Below are 9,640 nucleotides of genomic sequence, written 5' to 3'. Positions count from 1 at the left end.
GTGCAGGGCTTTCTCATTCTCTGGACTTCTCTCCTCTTTCCTGTCGTCACCCCTCCTCCCAGCTGAACAATTTGCAGTTTGCTTGCCCTGTTTTCTCCTACACTCTTAATAAAACTGTCCCCAGGTCTCAAACAATACAAACAAAGAAAAGATTTTTTTAAATTAATTTTATTTATTTATTTATTTATTTATTTATTTATTTGCAGTGCTGGGGAACCACTGAGTTCTTTCTCCAGCCCCAACAGGTTACCCACTAAATGCAAGTCTCGGGGGATATGAGCCATTGCTAAGCCAGAGTCCTATTGAAGATGGTTAGCAGAAAGAAGACAAGAATTAACCAAACAGCACAATGATAAGTATACACTTACAAACTGAGGTGCTCTGCAGAAACAGGAGACAGGGCGGGGCAGTACTCTGGGGTAGAGATGCTGGGAAGGTGGGCTGTGGCTTCTCTGCCTCCCGAGCCTAGAGTGACTCACTCATTTTCTTGGTTTGATTTTTAGACTATGTTGGCTTCACGGTCACAGTCCTCTGACCTCCACCACTCCCTGACTGCTGGGTTTCCATCAGGGCTCATTTTCCTAACGTGCTGGGTGAACATGGTCCCCATGAGGGACAGAGAAAACCAACAGCAGAAGCACCTGCTCTTTCTTTCTTTCTTTTTTTTTTTTTTTTTTTTGTTTGTTTGTTTGTTTGTTTGTTTGTTTTTTGAGACAGGGTTTCTCTGTGTAGCCCTGGCTGTCCTGGAACTCACTCTGTAGACCAGGCTGGCCTCGAACTCAGAAATCCTCCTGCCTCTGCCTCCCAAGTGCTGGGATTAAAGGCCTGCGCCACCACCGCACGGCGCACCTGTTCTTTCAAAGTCACTCAAAGAACTTTTTTGAAAAAAAATTTTAAGAGAGTAAAGTGGAAACTTAAGGGTTCTTTGGAAACTTGGTTGGGTGGTGTTTTGCTGGGATAAACACGTGAAGGAACGCTTCGCTAAAGTGGACCCAGGAGAAAGGCTAAGGCAGGCTCATGAAGGAACGTTTCACTGAAACAGACACAGGAGGCTGTTCTGCTAAGGCAAGTATGGGAAAGGACATCGATAAAGGATTCTTTGCTAACGACACACAATTGGTCTGCCTTCTGTTGTGTAGTTGAGCTTCATATGTCAGGACTCCACAGAGAGAAACACACCAAGAAGCTTCTGGTGGTCTGCCACAGCTCTTTTGGTGCTTCCTTGGACTCAGGGTGATTGACAAAGTGACTGAGACAGACTCAAGTGGAGTTTTGCTAAGTCAGACTCACATACAGCGACAAGACTGGTGATGTTCAAAGATACAAATAGGACCTGACGGACAGTGTCAGAGCCTGAGCTTGGCTTGCGTAGAGAGCTAGCTGTGCAACGCTTGTTGGCCCTGGTACCTCCTGCTGAAATGTGCCAAGGCTGAGGCCTGGCTGTCTCTGCTAGGTAGTGCCACCGATGCTGATTCGTGTTTGCCGTCCCGACTCTACTGAACTGGAGTGCTGGTATATCTGAGAAGTGTTTGTGGATTGAGTGGATTTGTGTTGAGTGGATTGAGCTGCTGCTGCTGACCTTGTCCACTTCAAGAAAACTGAAGGAAACTCCTTCACATGTTTGCCCCAGCAAAACAGCATCCAACACAACCGCTTTTCCAAAGAACCTTAGGTTTCCACTTGAGCAGAGTCTTGCTCTATATTCTGTAGTTCAGGCTCCTCTGTAACTTACAGCAACCCTCTCACCTTGGCTTTCTGAAGGCTCAAGCTGGGGAAAATTCCACTCCTCTTTATTTTTATTTTATTTATTAATTACTTATTTATTTATAGATACATTCTCACTATGTAGCCCTGGCTATTCTGGGACTCTATGCAAAATAGGCTGACCTCCAACTCTTAGAAATCCTCCTGCCTCTGCCTTTGCCTCCTGAGTACTGGAATTAAAGGTGTGTGTCACCATGCTAACTTATTTTTTTTTCTAAATAAATTTTTTAAAAAAGATTTATCTCTAATGTATACAGCATTCTGCCTGATGTATGCCTGCAGGCCAGAAGAGGGCATCAGATCTCCTTACAGATGGTTGTGAGCCACCATGTGGTTGCTGAGAATTGAATTAGGACCTCTGGAAGGACAGCCAGTGCTCTTAGTCTTAGTCTTTGTGCCATCTCTCCAGCCCACCAACTATTTTTCTTTTAAAGGACTGGATGTTGAGGCTGGAGAAATGGCTCAGCAGTTAAAACCAGTTGTTACTCTTGAAGAGGATCTGGATTCAACCATCCATAACCCAGTTCCAGAGAATTTAACATGCTCTTTTGACCTCTGTAGACACCAGGCACTCTCAAAATGCACAGTCATAAACTTGGGAGAAACAGGCAGGAGATGCTGTGAGCTCTCTCTCAGCTAGCCTGGACTACAGAATCAGAAATGAAACCCATCTCACACACACACATGACATTCAATTACATAAACTAAAAAGGACTGGGTGTAGTGTAACAGACTTTTCCTGGGGAGATACACAACATACTCACCCCAAATAAGGAGCCTACTGTAACACCACCAAAGTCCAGCTTGGGGAACCAAAGACTTTTACTTTAAGATTCCTAAGGAGATATGGGTGTGGGTAACTTACAAGAGCAGAAATGACTGAAAGACAGCTGCATCAGCAAAGCCTACCCCAGCATGGGTGACAGCTCATGGGTGACAGCTGGGAACCTGGAGCACAGTACAGGTTAGACAGCATCTGCTCTACTCCTCAATCTTCCCTGGTGCTAGTCCGGCCAGAAAGTGACTCTCTGCAGTCTTTACTGTTTACACTTGGGAGGGAGGGGGCAGTAAATCTGGTCAGTTTCAGGGACTTCCTGAAGCTATTTTGATTGTTTACTTTCAATTTTAAGGCGCTTTCTTGCAGGGTGGAATGTTTCAATCTCAAGGAAGTGCTTTAGGACATTGGTTCGCAGGTAGCCCAGGCTGGCTTCATAGTCTATGTAGCTCAGGATGATTTTCAGTTTCCCAAGTATTGTAATTAAAGGTGTGTATTGCCTGCCAGACCTGACTTTAAATCTTTTCCCCCCAAGTTTTTCAAGATAGGATTTCTGTGTGCAACAAACTCCTGAACTCAATTTGAACTCAAACTCAGAGAGACATGCCTGCCCCTGCCCCCAGTGCTGCTGTTCTTTAATCTTAAAATCAAAAAAGCCAAATGTGCTGTAGTCTTAACACTGAGGAGGCAAATGCAGCTGATACTGTATGCTCTCGGCTAGCCTGAGCTACCAAACAAGAAATAATAAGACCCATCTCACAAAACCAACAACCAATGCCAAGACAGCATTGCGACTTCTCCTCCCCCCAAAAACAAGGTGACATCATCCCCTAAATAATTTCTTCTAGGTTTCTATCAATTTTCCTCTATAGTCCTGAGCTGGACCAACATCTGTCATAGGGGTTTCTGAATCAATTTTGAAAAAGAGGATGTGTCATTATGGCTGAAGGACTGCCATCAAGGTGGATGTTCCAGTATCAGTTCTTGGAGATGTTGGGTCCTTGGAGAAGGGAGTACTGGTGCTGGAAAGAACAGTGTGTGCCGTCATACATGATCATGGACCATAACCCTGTTTCCTCCTGGACCTCCCTTCTCTCCTCCTTCCCCCCCTCCCATACTTTTCTTGTCAATTCCTCATAAAGCCTTGTGAAGGAATTTCTATCCTCGGGAAGTCCCCTCCCCCAAACCTGGTCTCATTGGCTGGCCGAAGAGTGTGCTCTACAGAGGCAAACAGCTCTGCTTCCAGTCCTCTTTAAATGCTTCAGGAGCAGTGGTGTCAGACATGGAGACAGCTTTCCCTCCACCCCACCCCTTATTTTTTGGAGATGGGGGTCTCACTGCAGCAAAGCCAGCCTTTGCTTTGAACTCCTGTCCTTACTAAGTGCTGGGGCTGCTGGCTTCTTCTGCCCCATGGCCTGGCAGCTCTTTTTTTTTATATATATAACAATTTTGAGCACAAAGACGTATAAGATTGATTGACTCTGTATTTGCAGTCCCGGCACAGGTAAAGTGCTGTCATCTGTATGAAACAGATGAGAAACCCACAGTGAAGGGGTTAATAGACTGCTCCAAACTTACACGGCAGAGCCTGCAGCGGCCTCATCCAATTCCAGCTTTGTTAATTCGATCCCATTTATGTGTGTGTATGCACGAGGAAGTCAATGAACAACTTTAGGAAGTTGGTTCTTCTATGATGTATATGGGTATTATGTCTGCATCTGTGCACTATGTATGTGCAGTGCCTGAGGAAGCCAGAAGAGGGCACTGGACCCTTGGAATTGGAGTTCAGAGCGTGGTGAACCACAATGTGTAGAAAGAATACTGAATTTAGCTCCTCTGGAAAAGTAGCCAGTGCTCTTAACCTCTGACCCATCTCTCCAGCCCCAGGGAGCTGGTTCTTCCTACCATGTAGCAAAAACCTAATTCGAGTTGTCAGGCTTGGCAGGAAGTGCCTTTATCACCTAGCTGGTCTTGTATTTTTCAACCATTTTTATCGGTGGAGATTTAAGAACAAACAAACCCTAATGGTGATATGACTGTGTAAAGCTGCTTGCTGCCAAACCTGAAGAGTGATTGAATCCCTGGAACCTCCATGGTGGAAGCAGACAACTGACTCCTACACGTTGTTCTCCTGACCTCTATACACCACGCCATTCACACACCTGAAATAATGAATCTCCAAGCCAGGGTCCTCAAGAATGTCCTAGGTGACTGCAGACACAGGCATTGAGTACTCATGATTTAGACTCACTTCTGTCCAGGTATTCTCTGTCCAAGTGTCCTCTCAGACATTTTTCCAGCCTAGTATTTAGATCAATTATTGAGTGGCTGACAGTTGACAGTCTCTGCTCTCTCCCCATGTCCCTGCCCCCAGAATGGATCCAAATCTCTCATTACATTTTGTGTTTCAGAATCAGAGTTTTTCACTTCACAGCACAGAAGCAAAGCTTTGAGAATGGTGTGTTCGCTTCTAATCCACACTGAATTCCTGCTGTGGACACTTGCATGCAGCAGGGGCTCAATAATCAACGGACACAGTATCCTCCCAGAAGCTGGTTCAAAGCAAACATAATAGAGCTTCATATTCTCCTCCTTATTCTAAGTGCAAGTTTCAAAAGAAGTTTGGCTGAAGGCCAAGCGCAGAGCTCCGTAGTATAGCAGACGCCTAGCATCTGTGAAGCCCTGGGCTTGATCCCCAACACTGAAGCAACAAAAAGGAGTGAACACTGTGAGCTCGGGTGTGACTCGGGTGGTAGAGAGTTTGTGTCAAGTATGTGGGTCCAACTCAGAACTGGGGCTGGAGTTGTTTGATTATGAGGTGATGATGATCAGCAGTGACCCACAAATTCTCCTCTAGGAAAGTGAAAGTGGGCATGGTCAGACAGTCAAGACGTGGCTCCCAAAGTGCCTCTTTCTGTATGTGCACATGTGTGTGCAAGGAGTCTGGAGGTCAGCCATCCAGCTTAGATGCCATCCAGCTTGTCTACATATCCTCTGTGTGTTTCCAGACAGGCTCTCTCGCTGGCCTAAGGCTCAACAAGTTGGCTACTCTAGTTGTCCAGAGAAGCCCTTAGAACCCACCCATCTCTGCCGCATCAGCACCAGCATTAAGTAAGAGTCACCACATGCACATTTTTGTAAATGTAGGTTTTAGAAATCAAGCCCAGGTCCTTGTGTTCAGACCAACTGAGCCATATTCGCAGACTCTTGACTCCTTCGGAGCAGGTGCGTGTGAAGCCTTCCAGGCAGGAAAGATGCAGTTAAGGGGCGTGAGCAGTCTTTTTGCTGACCACATGGTCTTGCTCTTGTCCTCCCACCACCACAAACCTCTGCAAGGGCTGTCTGGCCGGAGATGTTAGGGGGCTTATTAAATGTGTTCTGGCTCAGAGCATATTGTACAAAATCTCCAGCAAGGACAGGAAATGGAGCATGTCCCCACCCCAGCAGCTTTTGTTCAGAAAACTGGATGACTTCATGATGCCATCATATGTGCTGAGGTTCACACATTTTAAAAAAGTGAAACTAAGACAAAACTAAAATTCCAGAAATTTTGTCTCAACATCTCATTTTAAAATTTGATCAGCTGATAAATAATAGCTGCAATAGATTTATGTTTAACAATACTTTAAAAACAGCAAAAAGAAACAACTTGATTAGCAATTTCAGAACATCCCAAACATTAAGCTGGTTCTGTCTTGTCTGACTAGTCCCTTCATATTAGGTCCCACCTCCGACCCCAGTGGTGGTGGGCTCTTTGGAGGCAAGGCAGATGGATCTCTGTAAGTTCAAAGCCAGCCTGGTCTACAGAGTTTTCCAGGACAGCCAGGGCTACACAGGAAAATTCTACCTTGAATAAATCCTCCACTCACCCACCTGAAAAAAAAAAAAAGAAAATTTCTTGTTTCCAGACCTCCTGACTCGCTGCTTGAGCTCTGCCACGACAAGGACATTGTTCATTTCTTAATTTTTCAATGCCAGGCTTGAGCCCTAGTTCTATGTATGGTTGCTAGCCAAGTGCTCTGTTTAGCTAGGTTCCGAGTCTTTAATTAAAAAAAAAAAAAAATTAGACTGATCTCACTAAGTTGATCAGGCTGACCTTGAACTCCTGATTCCAAGTGTTGGGATTACAGGTGTGTATCACCATGCCCATATCTGTTTGTTTAGTCAGAGTCTCATATTGCTTAGACTGGCCTTAAACCCAGCTGAGGGTGAATTTTGAATTTCTGATCCTCTTTGCCTCTACCACCTACTCAGGACTCACAGACACTCACAGGGGAGCCTGGCTTTATGGAATTCAGAGTGTCCTGCACAGAAGCAGCTGCTCTGTCACCTAGGCTGCCATCCTGGCACTCCAGCTTTAATTTCTGACTGGAACTCATGCTGCCTACAATGGTCTGAACTCCTGGCTCATGCAGTGCTTTCTCTTAAAGGAATCTTATGTTCTCTGCCTTCACAACTCAGCAGCAGCCTTCTGTTAAAAAGGAGTAAAGAAAAACAGGACTGTAAAGCTTAAGAGACTGATTTAAGTCATGTATAGTTTGACTATATTTCGCTAAGAGCTAAAGGTCGTGTTAATTCCTCCGGGCCTTACCTGATCCCGTGTTTCTTTTAGAACAAGAAGCAAGTCAACTCAAGTCAACTGTCCCAAGGGGAAAGAGAATATTCCCCCAGCAGAGAAAAGCTCCTAGTTTCTTCATGTAGATGGTGAAATACTGCCACAAGGAACCACAGGGCAGAGAGGCACTGGCATCATTCACACTCCACCAGAGAAATGTTCTCTGAAAGACTGAGTTCCTATAGGTATTGCTAATTTTGGATCCTGATTCAAATGACACCTATTTCATAATTACTAGGATGAGAATGAAATTAATTTGTAGTGTGAGAGCATCCAGAGACCCGGAGGGCACACTGAATAGTCTTTAATTAAAGAGCAAACATTCTGCACCATCTCTGCACCATCTCTGCACCACCTAAATTCCAGCTCCAGTTAAGCTGATGAAACTCAAGCAACAGTTTTAGTTCTTCACTTCAAGTTGGGCATATCTAACATTAGTACAATTCAGCATTTTCAATCTTGAACCGTCTTTTAAAATGATTGTCAAAGTTAGCTCCTGAAAGTTAAAAAAAAAAAAAAAAAGATGTACACTGGGAGTGGCGGTGCCTGCCTCCTGAAGACAAGTGAACCTGCTGAGTTAGAGGCCAACCTGGGCTACTAACAAGCATTAGCCTTGCCAGGGATACACCTCAAGATCCTGCTCCAAGAAACAAAGAATAAGCAAAATTCCCATGTATCATTCTTTTTAAAGGTATTATTTTTAACTGCACATGTGTTTGCATGCATGTGTATCCATGTAATGATTGTGCGGTGCAGGTGCCCATGGTGGCCAGAGGCTCTGCTGGAGCTGGTATGACAGGCACCTGTGGGTGCCTGCTGAAAGAACAGTATGTACCCTTAACCAACGAGCCATCTCTCCAGAACATGTGTCCTTCTAGGCCAGAGATAGAGGGGCTGAGGAGACTCAGTGGTTATGACTGCAACTGCTTTGCTCTTCCAGAGGACCCAGGTTCAGTTCCCGACATCCACATCAGGGTGACTCATAATTGTGACTCACAATTACCTGTAATCCCAGTTTCAGGGAGGCTGATGCCCTTAGGCACCAGACAAAAAAGTATGGGGCCTGTAAACTAACAGGCACACAAATATACAAATAAAATAAAAATAAATAAATCTTTAAAAAATGAAATTGTCAAAGTTCTAATACTATAAATTGTATATTGGGTGTTTACCAACGTTTATACAACATGCAAATTTGGGTTCAATGTAGTCTCTCTTCAGTTTGCTTCTCCCATTACCTCTATTGTTGTACTTTCAGGCTGGTCTAGAACTCATTACACAGGGAGTCTAACTCTGGAACTTCTGGTCTTCTTGCCTCTCCCCCCTAGTTGTTGGAATGATACCTGTGTGTCATCACACTTGGCTCTTTGTCTTTAAAATTAAAAACACATTTTTTTATGTGACCTTGGCTGGCCTTGAGCTTACTATTGTAGATCAGGCTGGCCTCGAACTCACAAGGATCTGCTTTTTCCTCTGCCTCCAGCATGCTAGAATTAAAGGTGTGCTCTACCATAATCGGCTTTCTGGTTGGGGAAATGTAACTTTAATTTTTTCAAATCCTTTTTTGTTTTTTTGTTTTGTTTTGTTTTTCGAGACAGGGTTTCTCTGTATAGCCTTGGCTGTCCTGGAACTCACTCTGTAGACCAGGCTGGCCTCGAACTCAGAAATCCGCCTTCCTCTGCCTCCCAAGTGCTGGGATTAAAGGTGTGCGCCACCACTGCCCGGCTCAAATCTTATTTTTAATAATGGTTCTTAAATGCTTTAACCCTCCTTGTAACCTACCAGAGGTTACAAGCGGAAAAGAAGCCAGGCGGTGGTGGCGCACGCCTTTAATCCCCAGCACTTGGGATGCAGAGGCAGGCGGATTTCTGAGTTCCAGGCCAGCCTGGTCTACACAGAGAAACCCTGTCTCGAAGAAGAAAAAAAAAAAAAAAAAAAGAAAAGAAAAGAAAAGAAAAAAAAAGTGGAAAAGAAAGGATACAGGGGAAGTGGACTTGTTTATAAAGGTTCTTTGGAGCAACTTCTATCTGTGTTGTCTGGAAATCAGCAGTTCAGTTCACAGGTTAGCAGGCACTGGCAGCTTGATCCACTCGCAAACACTTCATGGTTACCCCAGCAGTCCAGTTCAGTAGAGTCGGGTTAGCAACAGTGGTGACACGACCTGGCAGAGACAGCCAGGCCTCAGCCTCAGCTTGAGTCAGCAGGAGGGACCAACAGGAACACCAGAAGTTCTTGGCTGTGCCTCTTTCAGGGAAGTGAAGATCAGGGAAGCTGCAAGACCTGTACCTGCAAGCCAAGCTCAGCCTCCATCACTCTGTGGAGTCCTATTTATGCCCTCCAAGCATCACGTGTCCTCTATGTGCCTTGCCTCGGCACTGCTATTGCCTCAGCATGTGCATCCAGTCAGCCGGAGTCCTTGGAAGCCACCACAAACTGCAGCACACCCCCAGAAAGCCTTCGGTGTGCCTTTCTCTATGGTGTCCAGA

Source organism: Arvicanthis niloticus, chromosome 4 (genome assembly GCF_011762505.2).
Source record: "Arvicanthis niloticus isolate mArvNil1 chromosome 4, mArvNil1.pat.X, whole genome shotgun sequence".
Classification (NCBI taxonomy): Eukaryota; Metazoa; Chordata; class Mammalia; order Rodentia; family Muridae; genus Arvicanthis; species Arvicanthis niloticus.
Note: the sequence above shows the minus strand (reverse complement) of the source record.